The 23,329-nt window shown below is 37.3% G+C and overlaps 1 protein-coding gene and 1 non-coding gene across 2 annotated transcripts in view; one reads left to right on the top strand and one right to left on the bottom strand.

The window, feature by feature from the left end:
• LOC121025714 (small ubiquitin-related modifier 2-like) overlaps nt 1-23,329 on the bottom strand; it is a 156,847-nt gene that overhangs the window by 17,711 nt on the left and 115,807 nt on the right. The gene's annotated exons all lie outside the window — the stretch shown is intronic.
• LOC121025780 (U6 spliceosomal RNA) lies at nt 23,090-23,193 on the top strand. The gene has a single exon (XR_005788144.1). It is a non-coding gene; the product is annotated as a U6 spliceosomal RNA (small nuclear RNA).

Raw genomic sequence — 23,329 nt, forward strand, 5'->3', positions numbered from 1 at the left:
AGGCTCTGGGATGACCAGATGCATTGTCAATGAGCAGTAATATTATGAAAAACAAACAAACAAACAACACAACACCTTTTTTTCTCTGAGCATTAGGTCCCAACAGTGAGGTTTAAATATTCAGTAAATCATGTTGTAAATAGATGAAATGTCATCCAGTCTTTGTTATTCCATTTATAGAGCACAAGCACAGTACATTTAGCATGATTCTTAAGGATCCCAGGATTTTTGGAATGGTAAATGAGCATTGGCTTCAACTTGAAGTCACCAGCTGCACTGGCCCCTAACAAGAGTGTGACCCTGCCCTTTGAAGCTTTGAAGTCAGGCATTGACTTTTCCTCTCCAGCTATGAAAGTCCTAGATGGCATCTTCTTCCAAAAGAAGATCATCTCATTTACATTGAAAATCTGTTGTTTAGGGGTGCCTGGGTGGCTCAGTTGGTTGAGCGTCCAACTCGGCTCAGGTCATGATCTTGCGGTGCGTGGGTTCGAGCCCCATGACAGGCTCTGTGCTGACAGCTTGGAACCTGGAGCCTGCTTCGGATTCTGTGTCTCTCCCTCTCTCTGCCCCTTCCATGCTCATGCTCTGTCTCTTTCTCTTGATAATAAATAAATGTTAAAAAATTAAAAAAAAGAAAATCTGTTGTTTAATGTAGCCACCTTCATTAATTATCTTAGCTAGATCTTCTGGACAACTTGCTACAACTTCTACATCAGCACTTGTTGTTTCACCTTGCACTTTTACATCTTCTAGAGATGGTTTCTGTCTTTAAACCTCATGAACCAACCTCTCTCTGATAGCTTCTAACTCTTCTTCAGCAGCTTCTTCACCTCTCTCAGCCTTCACAGAATTGAAGAGACATAGGGCTCTGCTCTAGATTAGGCTTTGACTTAAGAGAATGTTGTAGCTGGTTTGATTGTCTATCTAGATGACTAAAACCTTCTCCATATCAGCAATAAGGGTGTTTTGCTTTCTTATCACTCATGTATTCACTGGAATAGCACTTTTAATTTCCTTAAAGAACTTCTCCTTTGCATTCACAAATGCACTTCTTTGGTGCAAGAGGCCCAACTTTTGGCTTATTTCAGCTTTTGTCATGCCTTCCTCACTAAGCTTAATCATTTTTAGCTTTTGATTTAAAGTGAGAGACATGTGACTCTTCCTTTCACTTGAACACTTAGAGGCCCTTGTAGGGTTATTAAGTGGCCTAATTTCAATATTTTTGTGTCTCAAGGAATAGGGAGGCCCAAGGGAAAAGAGAGAGATGAGGGAACAGTCAGTGGAGCAGTCAGAACATACACAACAGTTGGTGATTAAGTTCACTGTCTTATATGGTTGCAGTTTGTGGTGCCCCAAAACAATTACAAGAGTAACCTCAAAGGTCACTGGTCATAGATCACCATAACAAATATAATAATGAAAAATTTGAAATATTATGAGAATTACCAAAATATGATTTACAGACAGAAAGTGAGCAAATGTTGTTAGAAAAATGGTGCAACAGACTTGCTCAATGCAGTTGCCACAAACCTTCAGTTTGTAAAAAAAGGTGCCAATCTGCAAAGCACAATAAAGTGAAGTGCGATAAAATGAAGTTTGCCTGTATATGTTTATAATCATTATATACCCTTGATGGATTGAACTTTTTATCCATATATAAAGTCATTCTTTGTCTCTTGTAATAATATTGACTTAAATTCCCTTTTGTCTGATATTAATATAGCCATCTCAGCTCTTTTTTCGTTACTATTTGCATGGAATATCTTCTTCCATTCTTTTACTTTCAACTTATTTGCATCTTTGGATACAAAGTAAGTCTTATAAACAGTACACAGTGGGAGCATGTTATTTATTCATTCTGCCAATTTCTGACTTTTAGCTCAGAATTTAATCCTTTTACACTTAAAGTCATTATTGATAATGAATGAACTACTTTTGACATTTTGCTATTTGTTTTTTATGTCATACTTATTTTATTCCTTAATTCCTTCATTTCTATCTTCATTTGTGTTTAACTGATTATAGTATATCACTTTAATTCTTTTCTCACTTATTTTCTTTATTTTTAAGTTATTTTTTAGTGGTTACTTTGGGGATTACAGTGGACATTTTAAACTAATAACAAACTAGTTGAATGAATATCAACTTTGCTTTAAAAGCATAAAAAAATATCTCCTTCTACAAATTGCTGTCACTCCTCCTTTATGTTATTTTCAGAAATTGCATTTTTCTATATTGTGTGCCCATTAATAATAGTTTATAATTTTAAATGCATTTGTTTTTTAAATCATATAGGAAAAATAGATGAGCTATGAACCAAAAATATAATAATACTGGCTTTTATATTTGCTTATGTTGTTACATTTTCTAGTGTTTATTTCTTTGTATGGAACTGAATTCATATCTGCTGTCCTTTCATTTCTATCTGAAAGACTCTTTAGCATTTCTTGTAGAGAAGATGCACTAGCAAGGAGCTTCCTCAGCTTTTTTTTTTTGTTTTTAATCTGGGAATGTTCTAATTTGTATTTAATTTTCAAAGGATAATTTTGCTGGTTATAGTGTACTTGGGAAACAATTTTTGTTTTTAATTTCAGAACTTAAAATATGTTATCCACTGCCTTTTGCCTTCCATGGTTTCTGATGAAATATTGGGTTACTGTGGTACCTGGGTGGCTCAGTTGGTTAAGTGTCTCTCGATTTTAGCTCAGGTCAAGATCTCACGGTTTGTGAGATCCAAGCCCTGCATTGGATTCTGTGCTGACAGTGCAGAGCCTTCTTGGGACTCTCTCTCTGCCCCTCCCCTGCTCATGCTCTCTCTGAAAAAAATAAATAAATCGGCTATTAATTTTATTGAGGATCCCCTGTGAACATTCCTTCTCTATTGCTGCTTTCATGTTTTTGTATTTGTCTTTTGACAGGTTGACTGAATGTGTCTTTATGTAGATCTCATTGAATGTATCCTGCTTAGAGGTATATGAAGTTTCCTGGATGTGTAGATTTGTGCCTTTTTTTCAAAGGTGAGAAGCTTTCAGTCTTTATATCTTCAGATACTCTTTCTGCTCTTATTTCTATCCCTTCTGAGGCCCCCATTTATAAATATGTTGGTCCACTTGATGATGTCACGCAAATCTCTTAGGTTCTGTTCATTTCTATCCTTTTAGTTTCTTTCTGCTCTTCAAACTTAATCTCAACTGACCTATTCAAATTTGCTGATATTTCTTCTGCCTGCTCAAATCTGATGTTGAACCTCTCTCATGAACTTTTCATTTTTTTTGTACCCTTGAGCTCCAGAAATTTTATTTTGTTCCATTTTATAATTTCCATCTCTTTATTAATATTCTCTATTTTGTAAGACTTCATTCTCTTAGTTTCCTTTATGCATTTGCCAATGTTTTCCCTTAGCTCTTTGAGCATATTTAAGACAGCTGATTTTTATAGTAAGTCTTAGCTCTAGTGAGTCCAATGTCTGTACTTCACAGAAAATTTCTGTTAACTAATTTATTTTTTTTCTCCTGTGATTGGGCCATACTTCTTGTTTCATTGTACATCTCATAATTTTTTTGTTGAAAACTAGTCATTTTAAGTATTATGATGTGTTAACTTTGGAATTCAGATGCTTCATCCTCCTCAAGATTGTTGTTGCTTCTTGTGGGTTTTATTTGTTCACTATTAGTGTTTCTTCTGAGTGATTTTTTATAAAGACTGTACTTTGCCTTGTATTGTCTCTGAAGACTCTTGTTACTTTAGTGCTAAACTAAGCTAGTGGTTTGACAGAGATTTCCTTGAGTGCTGTGTTTCAGTGGCCTTTCTTCTAGTTAAATGTTTGTTTGCTGTTTAATATTTGACTATCTTATAGAGTTTTAAAAAGGTTGATTTTGACAGTTTTTGCCAGGTTATTAGGTATTTCTGGGAAGGAAAAGGCACCTGCAGTTCCTACTCTGCCATTTAAATGGATGTCAATGTAAAAAATCCGTTTTTGAGTTTAAAAGGGAAAATGAGAAAAATCCATTTTTGAGTTTAAAAGGGAAAGCCTTTGCAAATAGTTCATTCAAATATGTATGTATGAAGAGAGTAAAAATTTTAAGTATATAAACCTAAGTGTTAACACAAAATGTCTGAGTATTTGTCTTACCTACAATTTTTATCATCTTTTAAAATTTTTCAGTTACCTTGGGGTGCCTGGGTGGCTTAGTCAGTTAAGCCTCTGACTTAGGCTCAGGTTATGATTTCACAGTTCGTGGGTTTGAGCCCCACATCAGGCTCTGTGCTGACAGCTCAGAGCCTGGAGCCTGCTTCAGATTCTGTGTCTCCCTCTCTCTCTTTCCCTCCCCTGCTCGCACTCTGTGTTTCTCTCTCTCAAAGAGAAACATTAAGAAATAAAAAAAAATTTTTTTCAGTTACCATTTTTATAACCAGAAAAATTGAGGTGAATATGGCATATCTCATTTTCTTACATCATGATCTCCCCTCCCCACCCCATGCACACATGAATGTGTCTTTAGATAAGGATGGAATTTTCCACGGATCTGGAGGCTGTTAAATATGCACTTAATGTCACTAGCTGCCTGATTGCTTTGAGTGTTTTTCTCTTTCCATCTCACACCACAGTGCTGGCTCCTATAAGCAGGTAGCACTTATCTGTAGTTATATACAAGCTCAAAGGAGAGAGAGAAATTATTAAAATTTTTAAAAGAGGTAATGAATTATTATGTTGCATGATACATATGTCTGAATAATGGAATAGTAATGCAGCTGTTTAAAATAATGAGGTGGGAGAGGGGAAAGTGGGTGATGGACACTGAGGAGGGCACTTGGGATGAGCACTGGGTGTTGTATGGAAACCAATTTGACAATAAATTATATTTAAAAAATAAAGTGGTGAAATTATTATGTGTACTACTTTAAAAAAATGAATAAAATAATGAGGTGGAACCTGAAGAAGTTACATACAATGATGTCAAGTTGTATGAAAATAGCAAATTGCAGAATAACATGAACGATCTAATTTCTAGAAAAAAGAAACAATGTCTTTAGAAAATAAAGTAATCCCATATGTTACACCCCCATTCCCTTTTTCTTTACCTATAAAAGGTGAACTTTCTGTTCACATGGGAAATTTGTATACACACAGAGTCTATAGTTGGCAGGTGGTTCAGGTCTGCTTTTTTACAACCTTGAAATAAAGGCTGCAAGTATAGCTGGGATACTGATTTGTATTTTCTAACTTTTGAAGAGAATTAATATATTTTTTTTAGTTCTGAAATTTATTTACTTATTTATTTTTAAATTTTATTTTGTATTTTTTAAAATTTACATCCAAATGTCTATGGCCATACTACCCTGAATGCGCCCGATCTCATCTGATCTCGGAAGCTAAGCAGGGTTGGGCCTGGTTGGTACTTGGATGGGAGAATTAATATTTTGAAACACAGCTCATGAATTAGCCCTTAGCACAGTTAAGGGCCGTTTCCTGGACTCTACCACAAAAACTTAATTCTGTCTGTCTAGCCAGAAAAACCATACATGACAGAAAATGCTTTTACTTGAATACTCTGATGAAAAATTTATATTTTTCATCAACTCTACTTAATTTTATTTAAAAAAAAATTTACCATAGGGGCGCCTGGGTGGCTCAGTCGGTTAAGCATCCGACTTCGGCTCAGGTCATGATCTCAGTTTGTGAGTTCGAGACCCATGTCAGGCTCTGTGCTGACAGCTTAGAGCCTGGAGCCTGCTTTGGATTCTATGTCTCCTTCTCTCTGTGCCCCTCCCCCGCTTGCACTCTGTCTCTGTCTCTCTGTCAAAATAAATAAACATTAAAAATTTTTAAAAAAAATTTACCATAATCTCTGAGCATCATTATCCATTGTCAAAGTGTAAGTTTCAGCATTTCGTGTGGAATTCACTTTCCTCAGTGAGACATACAAGATCTTGTCTCCCTTGGTCCCTATTACACAGGGCACTATGGGTGTTTCTCTTAAGGGAATCTCTCACAACAATTTTCATATACACTGGCCTAGATATTTGGAAGTGGTAAAGGTCAGGCTTTTCTGCATATGATCTATCCTAAAGGGGGGATTATTTTCCAACTGCCACTGAAGAAGAATTAGTAATTTCTGATTGCCATGAAAAGTTGGCTATGTCAGTGCTTGAGTGTCTGGATTGCCTTTCTCTGAACCCGGGGGACTCATTCTTTGTTCTCTGCTCCTTATATTATTCCAAAGTGGCCAAGAGTCCTTGGACATTCAACTTGTACAAACCTACCTGGCCTTATGACAGACCTAGAGACTGCTATGACCAGAGAAGAATAGCTCCTCCTCCCTCCTCCCTCCCTTCCTCTCTCTCCATCCCTCTCTCCCTTTTTCTTTCTTTCTTTCTCTGTTTATTTCCCTCATTCTCCCTTTCTCTCCACTTTCTATATGACAAGAAAATCTGATTCCCACATATTGCTCAGGTTTGACTTTCTTATTAGATTAATTTCTATATGCACTGTAGTGAGTTCAGTGGTAGCCCTCCAAAGATGTATTAATACTTTAATACTTGTATCCTGTGAATGTTACCTTATTTAGAAAAAAGGAGGTCTTTGCAAACATAATTAAGTTGAGGGTCTTGAGAAGAGATCATCCTGGATTACGTATATGGGTCTTAAATCCAAAGATGTCCTTATGAGAGACATAAGAGGAGAAGGCCTTGTGAAAATGGAAGCAGAGACTGAAGTTAGGCAGCCACAAGCCAAGTAATTCCTGGTGCCACCAGGAGCTTGAAGAAACAAGGAAGAATTCTCCCCTTGAGACTTTGGAGAAAATAGCCCTAGACACCTTTATTTTGGACTTCTGGCCTACAGAACCCTGGCAGAAAAATTGCTGTTGTTTTAAGCCACCAAGTTTGTGGTAATTTGTTATAGCAGCTACAAGAAACTATTGCATGCACATTTTGACATTTTCTGTCATAACTCATTCATTCCTTCATTCAGTTTTAGCATTGTGAAACATATGTGAGCAATTGATGTGTTTTGTAAGGTTACACCTCTGAGGATAAATTTAGGACCCTAATGAAAGCACCCCAGTGACTAAAAATTGTGTCAACTTTAGTTGCAGTGGTTTTTTTTGTTTTGTTTTGTTTTTGCCTTGCAGTCAAAATACTGAGCAGAGTTATGCACTGAGAGGACCCACTGTATACCAGGATCTGGTATCAGAAATGTCAAGTAACCCAACCTTAGTAGAATTGTGCGTGTGTTTGTTGTTGGGTGGATTCAGGGAACCAGAACATTGTAGGCAGGGATTCAAACTTGAGGCACTCAGTTAAGGACATTAGACATGTCTCATACATGCTCTTATTCTATCTTTGAGTTTCAGAGTCATCTGTGCCATGTAAATGGTGAAGGCTGTGTAGAATTTGAGATGCATTCCAGTCTGGCAGTGTATTACGTCAGGCTGTAAGGTGTTCCTAAATTAGGACTGGACTTGATATCTCTGTCTCACATTAAAAATACCAACCTGTTAATCATCATGTACTCCATATCCCAGTGTTTAAAATGCCTCCTCTCTCTCCTATGCATATTCATTGGTGACTGATTTGCATTATCTCTAAGATTTTTATATTTTCCTTCATTCATTATATTGGGATGGATTTGTATGGCTAAAGTACATATTAAGCTTTGGTCTTTGGGGATGAATTAGTACTTTCAGATTGCCATAGACAGCTGACATCCAACAAAACATTATGATGACATTTGGGACATGCCAATGTGTCTTGGAAGTAGGAACATTTAGCCGGTATATTTCAATGCAATAAGGTTAGAACACCTATATCAATATCAGGCCTTTTTGGTATCTACCATAACTTTTGGGTTTTATTTTGTGTGTGTATATGTATTTACATATTGTGAGTATGTGTATGCATCTGTGTGTTTTGGGGACAAAGAATTCAACAGGTAAAAAAGATGTCTGCATAGTCCAGTTTTGTGACAGGTTTTTAGAACCTGCCGAGTGGAGACTGAAATGGTTGAGTCATCATTCATTATTTTAACTTTCTGTGTCTTCAGATGACATTCATACATTTGTAGTCTCTGAGTTTTATAAATTAAAATCTCCAAACATTTCTCATCATGTGGCCCTGAAACACACACACACACACACACACACACAGAGAGAGAGAGAAAGAAATAATATTCTCACATTATGAAGCACACCAAATTTGAAAATTATAAAGAAATGTGAACATAATTGAAAATTCTAATATTGTCTCTTTCGAAGTACAAATTTTGTATTCTCACACCACTTACTAAAATCTTTAAATGTTTCCCATTTCATCTCAAAGTTGTTAATATGAACTCCTTAATAAAGTTCCTGATCCGATTGGTTACTTTTCTTTGTTTTTATTGAAGTGAAATTCTTATAACAGAATTAATCATTTTACAGTATACAGCTCAGTGGCATTTAGTACATCCACAATTTGTGCCACCATTACCTCTATCTAGTTTCAATGTGTTTTCATCATCTCAAAAGGAAACCACATACAAATTAGTAGTCACTACACATTTTCCTCCCCCTCCAGCCCCTGGCAACCAGTGATCAGATTTCTGTCACTACAGGTTTACCTGTTACAGTATTTCATATAAATGGAATAACCTAATATGTGGCCTTTTGTGTCTTGCTTCTTTCACTTATTTTTGAGGCTCACCCATGTTGTATCAAGTATTAGTACTTCATTATTTTTTATGGCTGAATAACACTCCACAGTATGGATGTACTCTGTTAGGTCATTAAAACCTTAATGGACATTTGAACTGTTGACCACCTTTTGGCTATTGTAAATAGTGCTGCATGAACATTTATGTACAAGTTTTGTTTGAATACTTGTTTTCAATTCTTTTGATGTATAATCAGGAGTGGAATCGCTGTGTCACATGGTAATTCTATATCTAGCTTTTTGAAGAACACCAAACTTCTTTTCTATAGACACTAAACCATTTTACATTCTGACCAGCAATATATAAGTATTCCAAATTCTATATATTCTGTCCAACACTTATTATTTTCCATTTTTTGATTATAGTCATCCTAGTGGTTATAAAATGATAACTCACTATGGTTTTGATTTTCATTTCCTTAATCACTAATGACATTGAGCATCTTTTCATGTGCTTGCTGGCCATGTGTATATCTTCTTTGGAGAAAATTCTCAATTTCCTTTTTGGATAGTTCTTGGCTAATATATAGAAACACAGCTGATAATTGTGCATTGATCTCATATCTTGAAAATTTGTTGAATTTGTTTACTGCTCTAATACTTTTTGTTGACTCTTTAGAATCTATGTATAAGATCATTTGAGATAATAGAGATAAATTTTATTCTTCCTTTTAAATTTAATTGCTTATTTCTTTTTATTGTCTAATTTCTCTGGCTAGAGTTTCTTATACAATGCTGAATAGAAGTGGTGAATGTGGTCATTCTTGTGTTGTTCCTATTGTAACCGAAACTCTTTCATTCTTTTACCAATGAATATAATGTTAGTTGTAGGGTTTCTTTAATAATAAATTTCACTTTTCATGTTGAGGTACTTGCCTTCTATTCCTAGCTTGTTGAGCACTTTTGCCATGGGATGGTGTTGGGTTTTGCCAAGTCCTTTTTCTACTTTAACTGAATCAATCCTATTTTTTTCCCTTCCTTTTATTACTGTGATATATTACATTGATTTATTTTCTTAAGTTGAACCACTATTTATTCCTGGGATTAATCCCACTTGATCATTTGTATAAAACTCTTTTTTTTTTCAACGTTTATTTATTTTTGGGACAGAGAGAGACAGAGCATGAACGGGGGAGGGGCAGAGTGAGAGGGAGACACAGAATCGGAAACAGGCTCCAGGCTCTGAGCCATCAGCCCAGAGCCTGACGCGGGGCTCACTCCTGGATTTGGTTTGCTAGTATATTGTTGAGGATTTTTGCATCTATATTTATAAAGGATATTGATCTCTATTTTTCTTTTAATGTGATGTTTTGATCTGGCTTTTGTAATAGGGTAATGCTGGCCTCATAGAATGTTAGATTGTACTCCTTCCTCTTTGACATTTTGGAATAATTTGAGAATGTATTAACTCTTCTTTAAATGTTTGGTAGAAGTTCACAATGAAGCCCATCTTGTCCTGGGTTTTTGTTGGGAGGTTTTTGACTATGGATTCAATCTCTTTATTTGTTATAGAACTATTCAGATTTTATATTTCTTCTTGAAGCAGTTTTGGTAATTTTTGTTTGTTTAGATATTTGTCTATTCCTCCAGTTTTTCTAATTTGTTGGTATATAGTTGTTCATACTATTCTATTATGATACTTTTTATTTCTGCAAGGTTTGTAGTAATGCTCTTTATTAGTTTGGTAGGCCTGCCATAACACAGACTAGGTAGGTTAAACAATAGAAACTTATTTCCTCACTCTTCTGGAGGCTAGAAATACAAGATCAGGATGTTGGCAAGATTAATTTCATTCTGAGGCCTCTCTTCGTGGCCTGTAGATGGCCATCTCCTTTTGTCTTCATATGGTCTTCAGTGCATGTGCAGCTGTGCCCTAATTTCCCCTTCTTATAAGGACACCAATTATATTGGATTAGGACCCACCCCAATGATTTCATTCAAATGAATTACCTCCTTAAAGGTTGTATCTCAAAATATAGTTACATTTTGAGCGAATAGGTGCTAGGACTAAAACATTAATTTTGATGTGACACAATTCAGCCCATAACATTTTCTAGTTCTAATGATTTGAGTCCTCTCTTTTGTCTTTGTCAGTTTAGATAAAGGCTTGTTATTTTTATCTTTTCAAAGAACCATCTATTGGTTCTGTCGGTTCCCTTTATTGTTTTTATATATCTATCATTTATCTCTGCTCTAATTTTTATTATTTCTTTCTTCTAGCTTTGGGTTTACTTGCTCTTCATTTTCTAGCTCATTAAGCTATAAAGTTAGGTGATTGATTTGGGATTTTTCTTATTAAAAATTTTTTTTTAATGTTTAGTTTTTTCTTTTGAGGGAGGGACAGAGAGAGAGTGAGCATGAGCACTAGAGCGGCAGAGAGAGAGACAGAGAGAGAGAGAGAGAGAGAGAATCAGAAGCAGGCTCTAGGCTCCGAGCTGTCAGCACAGAGCCCGACATGGGGCTTGAACCCATAAACTGTGAGATCATAACCTGAGCTGAAGTCAGAGGTTTAACTGACTGAGCCACCCAGGAGCCCTGAGATTTTTCTTGTTTTTAAATATAGGCATTTATAGCCATAAATTTCCTGTTGAGCACTTCTTTCACTGTACCTCATAAATCTTGGTGTGTTGTGTTCCATTTGCATTCATTTTAATGTTTTTTCTAATATCAATTGTGCTTTTTCCTTTTACCCATTATTTATTTTTTTAGTATTTTAAAATTTGTATGCATTTGGGAATTTCCCAGTTTTTCTTCTGTTATTGATTCCTAGTTCTTTCCCAATGTGTTCAAAGAAAATACTTAACATAATTTCACTTTTATAATATATTAATCGTTATGTGGCCTAACTTATGGTCTATCCTGGAGAATGTTTCATGTGCATAGAATGGGTATTCTGACATTTTTGTTGAATGGGGTGCTCTGCATATTGACTAAATATAATTGGTTTATTGTGTTGCTCAAGGCCTCTATTTCCCTTCTGATCTTCTACCTAACTGTTCTTTGCATTTTTGTAAGTGGGATATTGAAGCCCCCAACAATTATTGTAGAATTCACTATTTCTCCCTTCAATTCTGTCAACTTTAGCTTCCTATATTTTGGGGCTTTGTTTTTGATGTGGGTATATGTTTCTAATTGCTATAGCACTCTGATACTTTTATGAATAGTGTCCTTTTCTTGTTTTTGACATCTTTTAAAGTCTTTTTTGTCTGATATTAGTATATCCACCCCCGCCCTCTTTTGATTACTATTTGCACAAAACACTTTTTTTTCTATCCTTTTACTTTAAACATATCTATAGTATGTCTCTTCTAAACAGAATATAATTGGATCATGCTTTTTAAAAACCCACTTGTTAACTTCAGCCTTTTATTTAAGGGCTTAATCTGTTTACATTTAAACTAATTACTGACAAAAATAATTCCTGTCTTGTTTTTTATTGTGGTAAGAACTCAACATGATATCTACCCTCATCAAATTCTCTAAGTACAAAGTACAGTATTGTTAACCATAGGTACAATGTTGTACAGCACATCTCTATAACTTATTCACCTTGTTTAACTAAAACTTTACACCTGTTGAACAGCAATACCCCATTTCCCCTTGCCCCAGACCCTGGGAACAACAATTTTACTCTGTTTCTATGAATTGATGATTTTAGATACTTCATATAAGTGGAATCATGTAGTATTGTCCTTCTGTTTTTGGCTTATTCACCTAGTATAATGTCCCCCAGGTCCATCTATATTGTCCTAAATGGTAGGATTTCCTTCCTTTTCTTTTAAGGCTGAATAGAATTTCATATTATGTATGTATATATCATATTTTCTTGATCTATTCTTCTGTAAATGGGCATTTATGCTGTTTCCATTTCTTGACTATTGTGAATAATGCTTCCATGAACATGTGAGAACAGATATATCTTTGAAATCCTGATTTCATTTCCTTCAGATAAATACACAGAAGTGGGATTTCTGGACCATATGGTAGTTCTATTTTTAATTTTTTGAGAAACCTTCCTACTGTTTTACATAGTGGCATCATTTTACATTCCCACCAATAGTGTACAAGGGTTTCATTTCTTTACCTCCTTGCTAACACTTGTTATCTCTCTCTTTTTTTTAAGATTGTCATCCTAACAGGAGTAAGATGATACTTAATTGTGGTTTTGATTTGCATTTCCCTGATTAGTGACGGTGAGCATTTTTTCACATACCTGTTGACCATTTGTGTCTTCCTTAAAGAGATGTGTATTTAAATCCTTTTCCCATTTTTATTTTATTTTATTATTATATGAAATTTATTGTCAAATTAGTTTCCATACAACACCCAGTGCTCATCCCAAAAGATGCCCTCTTCAATGCCCATCACCTACCCTCCCCACCCTCTCACCCCCCATCAACCCTCAGTTTGTTCTCAGTTTTTAAGAGCCTCTTATGCTTTGGCTCTCTCTCCCACTCTCCCCTCTTTTTTTTTTCTTTTTTTTTTCCTTCCCCTCCCCCATGGGTTTCTGTTAAGTTTCTCAGGATCCACATAAGAGTGAAAACATATGGTATCTGTTTTTCTCTATATGGCTTATTTCACTTAGCATAACACTCTCCAGTTCCATCCACGTTGCTACAAAGGGCCATATTTCATTCTTTCTCATTGCCACGTATTACTCCATCGTGTATATAAACCACAATGTCTTTATCCATTCATGAGTTGATGGACATTTAGACATTTTCCATAATTTGGCTATTGTTGAGAGTACTGCTATAAACATTGGGGTACAAGTGCCCCTATGCATCAGTACTCCTGTATCCCTTGGGTAAATTCCTAGCAGTGCTATTGCTGGGTCATAGGGTAGGTCTATTTTTAATTTTTTGAGGAACCTCCACACTGTTTTCCAGAGTGGCTGCACCAGTTTGCATTCCCACCAACAGTGCAAGAGGGTTCCCGTTTCTCCACATCCTCTCCAGCATCTATACTCTCCTGATTTGTTCATTTTGGCCACTCTGACTGGAGTGAGGTGGTATCTGAGTGTGGTTTTGATTTGTATTTCCCTGATGAGGAGCGACGTTGAGCATCTTTTCATGTGTCTGTTGGCCATCAGGATGTCTTCTTTAGAGAAGTGTCTATTCATGTTTTCTGCCCATTTCTTCACTGGATTATTTGTTTTTTGGGTGTGGAGTTTGGTGAGCTCTTTATAGATTTTGGATACTACCCCTTTGTCTGATATGTCATTTGCAAATATCTTTTCCCATTCCGTTGGTTGCCTTTTAGTTTTGTTGATTGTGTCCTTTGCTGTGCAGAAGCTTTTTCTCTTCATGAGGTCCCAATAGTTCCTTTTTGCTTTTAATTCCCTTGCCTTTGGGGATGTGTCAAATAAGAAATTGCTGTGACTGAGGTCAGAGAGGTCTTTTCCTGCTTTCTCCTCTAGTGTTTTGATGGTTTCCTATCTCACATTGAAGTCCTTTATCCATTTTGAGCTAATTCTTGTGAATGGTGTAAGAAAGTGGTCTAGTTTCATTCCTGTGCCTGTTGCTGTCCAGTACTCCCAGCACCATTTGTTAAAGAGACTGTCTTTTTTCCATTGGATACTCTTTCCTGCTTTGTCGAAGATTAGTTGGACATACTCTTGTGGGTCTAGTTATGGGGTTTCTATTCTATTCAATTGGTCTATGTGTCTGTTTTTATGCCAATACCATGCTGTCTTGATGATTACAGATTTGCAGTAGAGGCTAAAGTCTGGGATTGTGATGCCTCCTGCTTTGGTCTTCTTCTTCAAAATTACTTTGGCTATTCGGGGCCTTTTGTGGTTCCATATGAATTTTAGGATTGCTTGTTCTAGTTTCGAGAAGAATGCTGGTGCAATTTTGATTGGGATTGCATTGAATGTGTAGATACCTTTGGGTAGTATTGACATTTTAACAATACTTATTCTTCCAACCCATGAGTACAGAATGTTTTTCCATTTCTTTATATCTTCTTCAATTTCCTTCATAAGCTTTCTATAGTTTTCAGCATACAGATCTTGTATATTTTTGGTTAGATTTATTCTTAGGTATTTTATGCTTCTTGGTGCAATTGTGAATGGGATCAGTTTCTTTATTTCTCTTTCTGCTGCTTCATTATTAGTGTATAAGAATGTAACTGATTTCTGTACATTGATTTTGTATCATGCGACTTTGCTGAATTCATGTATCAGTTCCAGCAGACTTTTGGTGGAGTCTATCGGATTTTCCATGTATAATATCATGTCATCTGCAAAAAGTGAAAGCTTGACTTCATCTTTGCCAATTTTGATGCCTTGGATTTCCTTTTGTTGTCTGATTGCTGATGCTAGCACTTCCAACACTATGTTGAACAACAGTGGTGAGAGTGGACATCCCTGTCATGTTCCTGATCTCAGGGGGAAAGCTCTCAGTTTTTCCCCATTGAGGATGATATTAGCTGTAGGCTTTTCATAAATGGCTTTTATGATGTTTAAGTATGTTCCTTCTATCCCGACTTTCTCGAAGGTTTTTATTACGAAAGGATGCTGAATTTTGTCAAATGCTTTTTCTGCATCGATTGACAGGATCATATGGTTCTTATCTTTTCTTTTATTAATGTGATGTATCACGTTGATTGATTTGCAAATGTTGAACCAGCCCTGCATCCCAGGAATGAATCCCACTTGATCATGGTGAATAATTCTTTTTATATGCTGTTGAATTCGATTTGCTAGTATCTTATTGAGAATTTTTGCATCTATATTCATCAGGGATATTGGCCTGTAGTTCTCTTTTTGTGCTGGGTCTCTGGTTTAGGAATAAAAGTAATACTGGCTTCGTAGAATGAGTCTGGAAGTTTTCCTTCCCTTTCTATTTTTTGGAAGAGCTTGAGAAGGATAGGTATTATCTCTGCTTTAAATGTCTGGTCGAATTCCCCAAGGAAGCCATCTGGTCCCGGACTCTTATTTTTTGGGAGATTTTTGATAACCAATTCAATTTCTTCGCTGGTTATGGGTCTGTTCAAGCTTTCTATTTCCTCCTGTTTGAGTTTTGGAAGTGTGTGGCTGTTTAGGAATTTGTCCATTTCTTCCAGGTTGTCCAGTTTGTTGGCATATAATTTTTCATAGTATTCCCTGATAATTGCTTGTATCTCTGAGGGACTGGTTGTAATAATTCCATTTTCCTTCATGATTTTATCTATTTGGGTCCTCTCCCTTTTCTTTTTGAGAAGCCTGGCTAGAGGTTTGTCAATTTTGTTTATTTTTTCAAAAAACCAGCTCTTGGTTTCATTGATCTGCTCTCCAGTTTTTTTAGATTCTATATTGTTTATTTCTGCTCCAATCTTTATTATTTCTCTTCTTCTGCTGGGTTTGGGGTGTCTTTGCTGCTCTGCTTCTATTTCCTTTAGGTGTGCTGTTAGATTTTGTATTTGGGATTTTTCTTGTTTCTGGAGATAGGCCTGGATTGCAATGTATTTTCCTCTCAGGACTGCCTTCGCTGCGTCCCAAAGCGTTTGGATTGTTGTATTTTCATTTTCGTTTGTTTCCATTATTTTTTAATTTCTTCTCTAATTGCCTGGTTGACCCACTCATTCGTTAGTAGGGTGTTCTTTAACCTCCATGCTTTTGGAGGTTTTCCAGACTTTTTTCTGTGGTTGATTTCAAGCTTCATAGCATTGTGGTCTGAAAGTATGCATGGTATGATTTCAATTCTTGTAAACTTATGAAGGGCTGTTTTGTGACCCAGTCTATGATCTATCTTGGAGAATGTTCCATGTGCACTCGAGAAGAAAGTATATTCTGTTGCTTTGGGATGCAGAGTTCTAAATATATCTGTCAATCCATCTGATCCAATGTCTCATTCAGGGCCCTTGTTTCTTTATTGACCGTGTGTCTAGATGATCTATCCATTTCTGTAAGTGGGGTTAAAGTCCCCTGAAATTACCACATTCTTATCAATAAGGTTGCTTATGTTTATGAGTAATTGTTTTATATATTTGGGGGCTCCGGTATTCGGCGCATAGACATTTATAATTGTTAGCTCTTCCTGATGGATAGACCCTGTCCCTCTTATATAATGTCCTTCTTCATCTCTTCTTACAGCCTTTAATTTAAAGTCTAGTTTGTCTGATATAAGTATGGCTACTCTAGCTTTCTTTTGACTTCCAGTAGCATGATAGATAGTTCTCCATCCCCTCACTTTCAATCTGAAGGTGTCCTCAGGTCTAAGATGAGTTTTGTAGACACCAAATAGATGGGTCTTGTTTTTTTATCCATTCTGATACCCTATGTCTTTTGGTTGGCGCATTTAGTCCATTTACGTTCAGTGTTATTATAGAAAGATATGGGTTTAGAGTCATTGTGATGTCTGTAGGTTTCATGCTTGTAGCGGTGTCTCCGGTACTTTGTCTCACAGGATCCCCCTTAGGATCTCTTGTAGGGCTGATTTAGTGGTGATGAATTCCTTCAGTTTTTGTTTGGGAAGACCTTTATCTCTCCTTCTATTCTAAATGACAGACTTGCTGGATAAAGGATTCTCAGCTGCATATTTTTTCTGTTCATCACATTGAAGATCTCCTGCCATTCCTTTCTGGCCTGCCAAGTTTCAGTAGAGAGATCCGTCACGAGTCTTATAGGTCTCCCTTTATATGTGAGGGCACGTTTACCCCTTGCTGCTTTCAGAATTTTCTCTTTATCCTTGTATTTTGCCAGTTTTACTATGATATGTCGTGCAGAAGATTGGTTCAAGTACGTTAAAGGGAGTTTTTGTGCCTCTTGGATTTCAATGCCTTTTTCCTTCCCCAGATCAGGGAAGTTCTTAGCTATGATTTGTTCAAGTACACCTTCAGCCCCTTTCCCTCTCTCTTCCTCCTCTGGAATACCAACTATGCGTACATTATTTCTCTTTAGTGCATCACTTAGTTCTCTAATTTTCCCCTAATACTCCTGGATTTTTTTTATCTGTCTTTTTCTCAGCTTCTTCTTTTTCCATTACTTTATCTTCTGGTTCACCTATTCTCTCCTCTGCCTCTTCAATCCGAGCTGTGGTCATCCCCATTTTATTTTGCAGCTCGTTAGCAGCATTTTTTAGCTCCTCCTGACTGTTTCTTAGTGTCTTGATCTCTGTAGCATTAGATTCTCTGCTGTCCTTTATACTGTTCAAGCCCAGCGATTAATTTCATGTCTATTATTCTAAATTCACTTTCTGTTATATTGTTTAAATCGTTTTTGATCATTTTGTTAGCTGTCATTATTTCCTGGAGTTTTTTTGAGGGGAAATCTTCTGTTTCGTCATTTTGGATAGTCCCTGGAGTGGTGCGGAACAGCGGGGCACTTCCCCTGTGTTGTTTCGAATAACTGGAGTTGGTGGGTGGGGCCACAGTTCGACCTGATGTGTGCCCCCAGCCCACCGCTGGGGCCACAGTCAGACTGGTGTGTACTTTCTCTTCCCCTCCCCCAGGGGCAGGATTCACTGTGGGGTGGCATGGCCTGTCTGGGCTACTTGCACATTGCTAGGCTTGTGGTGCTGGGGATCTGGTGTATTATCTGGGGCAGATCAGCAAGGTGCACAGGGGCAGGAGGGCCAGGCTCATCTCGTTTTCCTTCAGAGATCCACTTCGGGAGGGGCCCTGCGGCACCGGGAGGGAGTCAGACCCACCGGAGGGATGGATCCGCAGAAGCACAGCGTTGGGTGTTTGCGCGGTGCCATCAAGTTCCCTGGGAGGAACTGGTTCCCTTTGGGATTTTGGCTGGGGGATGGGTGAGAGAGATGGCGCTGGCGAGTGCCTTTGTTCCCCACCAAGCTGCGCTCTGTCGTCCTCTCCCTCCCGCTGTCCTCCAGCCCTCCCACTCTCTCAGCAAAGCTGTTAACTTATAACCTTCCAGATGTTAAGTCCCGCTTGCTGTCCGAACACACTCCATCCGGCCCCTCTGCTTTTGCAAGCCAGAATTGGGGGCTCTGCTTTGCCGGGGGGCTGCCCCTCCGCCCCGGCTCCCTCCTGCCAGTCCATGTAGCGTGCACTGCCTCTCCGCCCTTCCTACCCTCTTCCATGGACCTCTCGTCTATGCTTGGCTCCGGATAATCTGTTCTGCTAGTCTTCTGGTGATTTTCTGGGTTATTTAGGCAGGTGTGGGTGGAATCTAAGTGATCCACAGGACGTGGTGAGCTCAGCGTCCTACTATGCCGCCATCTTCCCAGAAGCCCCTTTTTCCCATTTTTAAATTGTGTTATAGTGGTCTCCCCTTATCTGTAAGGATATACATTCCAAGACCTCCAGTGGATACATGAAACTGCAGATAGTACTGAATCCTATATATACAATAACTTTCCTATACATATATACTATTATTAAGTTTAATTTATAAATTAAGCACAGTGAGAGATTAATAACAACTAACAATAAAATAGAACAATTATAACAATATATTGTAATAAATGTTATGGGACTGTATTCTCTCCTTTTCTCAAAATATCTTCTTGTGATGAGATGAGATGACAAAATGCCTCTGTGACAAGATGAAGTGAGGTGAACAGTATAGGCCTTGTGATGTAGTGTTAGGCTACTGTTGACCTTCTGACAATGTGTCAGACAAAGGATCATCTGCGTCTGGACAGCAGTTGATTACAGGTAACTAAAATTGTGGAAAGCTAAACTGTGGGTAAGGAGGACTACTGGATTTTTTTTTTGTTTTGCTATTGAGTTGTAGGACCTCCCTATATATTTTGGATATTAAGCTTTTACCAGATATATGGTATGCAAGTATCTCACATCCTGTAAGTTGCTTTTTCACTCATAGCAAAATTTGTGGGATGCAGCAAAAACAATATTAAGAGGAATTTTATAGTGATAAATGCCTACTAAAAAAAGGAAAAGCTCCCAAATAAGTGACACAAATTCATACTTCAAGAAACTAGCAAAAGAAGAACAAAGTAAGCCAAAAGTTAGCAGAAGGAAATAACTAATAAAGATCAGAGGAGAAGTATAAAGATCAGAAGTAAATGAAATAGAGAATAGAAAAAAATCAACAATACTGAACTGTTTTTTTGAAGAGATAAACAAAATTGACAAACCCTTGACTAAGAAAAAAAGATGAGTCAAATAAATAAGATCAGAAATTCAAAAGAGGACATAACAACTGATGCCACAGAAATAAAAAGGATTATGAGAGATTATTATGAATAATTAAATGCCAACAAATTGGATAAACTATTAGAAATGGATAGGAATACACAACCTATCAAGAGTGAACCATGAATAAATAGAAAATTTGAAGAGAGCAATAATGAGTAAGGCAACTGATTCAATAATCAAAATCAAAGAAAATCCCAGGACCAGATGGCTTCACTGGTGAATTCTCCCAAACTGATAATACCAAGCCTCCAATCCTTTTTAAATGCTTCTAAAATACTGCAAAGGAGGGAACACTTCCAAACTGATACTGGCAAAAGATGGGCAGAACACTATCTCCACCTCTTGTTACCTGCCCTTGTGTAGTCTTGCTGATGCTGCATGAGACTGCAGGATTAAGGGTGAAGGCCCAATTTCCTGCTGGGAGTAAAGTGGATTGCTAAATGGCTCCAGCTTGTATCACTTTGTTCAGTCTCATTGATGCTGTGTGGGGTGGAGGCTTAAAAGGCTGCTGGAACCTGCTGATACTACCATTGCCAGGGAATCAGGGCGCTGCCACCTTCTGCAAGATGGGGAAGAGAAGATTAGCTTCCTGCTGTGCCCCTCCTATACTACCAGAGGCAGGTGTGGAAATTTGAGTGCTGATGCCTACTTCTGTGGGGGCAAGGGCAGGATGGGATGAGAGATCAACTTCCTGTTCTGACCTACTGAAACCATGCTGGGAGGGGTACTGTTTTACCATTGATGTTTGGGTGGAATAGGGTAGATATTGCCAAAAAGGTTTTCTATTGTTATGTCACTCTTTCACTAAGGAGAACAGGCTTTTTTGGAATCTTTTTTAGAATCTGCCTTTTGGTGGGTTTGTTTTCAAGGCTTATGAAATGTTCTGTCCAGGATAGAGGAAAGGCAACAAAGACACCCTTATGAAATGTTCTGTCCAGGATAGAGGAAAGGCAACAAAGACACCCAGGGAACTCACTAATGTGTTCTTCTTCAAGTCTAAAGGTACCTTTGTAGTATGCCTTCTTTTTAATTCCTTTCAGAGTCTTCCTATGCTTTTTTTTGTGTTATATCCAGAGATTTTTTTCTTTTATGGGTAGGTCCTGGGAGGAGTAGGGCTACTTTACTTTGGCAGAACTGAAATTCTCTGCAGTGGTTTATTTTTAATGAAAGGATGGCAAAATTGAACTCTCATTGTGAAAATATTTTTAATTGGAATAGTTACTTGTGTTTGTTCACAGATTTGTATTTAGAATGTAAGGGAAAAGTCTAAACTTTTCCATTTCTTTAAGAAATGAGAGAGAAATTTCATAACTTTCAAGGTTGTGATTACTGCCATTTAAGTATTATGAATAAACTATGAACACTACATTGGTGACATGAGGAAAAACTTATAAAGTTATATGTTCTCCTCAAAATAATCTATAAATTCAGTGAAATCCCAATAGACATCTCCACATCCGTATTAAAAGGAATGTTAGTGGATTACTGTCATCAAGATAGCAGAATAGAAAGCCCCAAATCCCCTTTACCCGATGGTGACATGACCATAACATTGCACAGATCAATTGCTTTCATGAAAACCAGTTAAGAAGCTCCTGACATATGAAGTATATGTCCAAGAAGAACTACATTGAAGACAGAAAATTGATGGTATTTACTCACCAAAGCTCCCACCTCTGGTACAGCACAGTGTGATAGTGAGAACATTTCCAATGTCTGGCTTCTTCTCAGGGAGGGAAAGAGAAGAGTGGAATATACATCCAACATTCTGACTTTTCAGGGGGTTGCATCAGGGACTAGAGTTCTCTTACATGAATCAAAACACTGACAAGAATTGGCACCAGGTTGGGGACTGCTGAGAACAAAGGAAATAACTTCATGGTCTAACACCAAATAATCCACAGTACTGAAGATAGACACTAGGTAGAGCTCATGTGCCACAGCTTGGTACAAACCAGAAAGGCTTTAGTACTGCAAACAGACATCAGAGGAAATTTCTGAGTAGAAACAAACAGGAAAACCTCTTCAACTACAACATTTTGCACACAAGCCCAGAAAAGATGCATCCCCAGAAAAGGCTTGAGAGGTCTCCAGAACTCAAGCTCGGCTTACTGGTGAAGATCTTCCTTATACAAAGCCAGACTATAAAGACTTTCACATGTGAAAGTCCTAATTTAAAATAAGACATACAAAGAAACAGGAAAGTATGGCCAAATTAAAGGAACAAAATAAATTTCCAGAAACTTACACTAAAGAAATGGAGATATATGAGTTACCAGACAAAGAAATTTAAAACAACTGTCATAAGGATGCTCAATGAACTAAAAGAGAGCACAATTTTTCTTGCATAAAATTTCTAAGTGATTTGTATAGATACTTTGCACTAAAAGGAGAGCATAAATCCCTACACCTAAAGTATAGGCTGCTGAGTGTAGTGAATTTCTTTTCCCAAATACAGTATGTCAAGGGGAATGGAGACAAAAACCAACTTTCCATTGGAGAAATCTCACAAATTCCACTTCAGCTAAGTGATCAATGTCAGTAGCAATAGTGATGTCATGTTGAGAGTATATTAACCTTTGATACAAAGTGATGAAAATGCGAATTTATCTGTTGTGTCCCCAAAAAAGAAAAACAATAATTCTAGTTTAGTCATGATTTAAAAATTATAAAAAATTCCAATAGAAGGGTATTCTGAAGAACACTTGACCTATATGCTTTAAAACTGTCAAGGTCATCACCAATAAGAAAAATCTGAGGCATTTTCACAGCCAAGAGGGTCCTAAGGAGACATAACAAATAAATACAAGTATCCTGGATGAGATCTGGAAGCAGAAACACATCAGGTAAAATCCAAGGAAATTTGAATAAGGTATATACTTTAGAAAATAATAAAGTGATAATATTGGTTTATTAATTACAATGAATGTACCATAATAACATAAGAAATTAATAATAGGAGAAACCATGTGAGGGGGTATATGGGAACTCTGCACTACCTTCTCAGTTCTAATGTGAATGTACAGCTATTCTCAAAGTCTATTTTCTTTCTTTCTTAAAAGTTTTTATTGGGGCGCCTGGGTGGCGCAGTCGGTTAAGCGTCCGACTTCAGCCAGGTCACGATCTCGCGGTCCGTGAGTTCGAGCCCCGCGTCGGGCTCTGGGCTGATGGCTCAGAGCCTGGAGCCTGTTTCCGATTCTGTGTCTCCCTCTCTCTCTGCCCCTCGCCCGTTCATGCTGTCTCTCTCTGTCCCAAAAATAAATAAACGTTGAAAAAAAAAAGTTTTTATTTAGTGTCTTCCTTGGCAGCTCATAAACTAAGATTGGAATGATACAGAGATTAGCATGGCCCCTGTGCAAGGATGACATGTAAATTTGTGAAGTATTTCATATTTTTGAAGACATAATGGTCAAAACATTTGGGATGCAGCAAAAGCAGTCCTAAGAGGGAAATATATAGCAATACAGGCGTATATCAAGAAGCAAGAAAAATATCAAATAAATAACCTAACCTTACACCTGAAAGAGCTAGA

Source organism: Herpailurus yagouaroundi, unplaced genomic scaffold (genome assembly GCF_014898765.1).
Source record: "Herpailurus yagouaroundi ecotype Mexico unplaced genomic scaffold, PumYag 67700, whole genome shotgun sequence".
Classification (NCBI taxonomy): domain Eukaryota; kingdom Metazoa; phylum Chordata; class Mammalia; order Carnivora; family Felidae; genus Herpailurus; species Herpailurus yagouaroundi.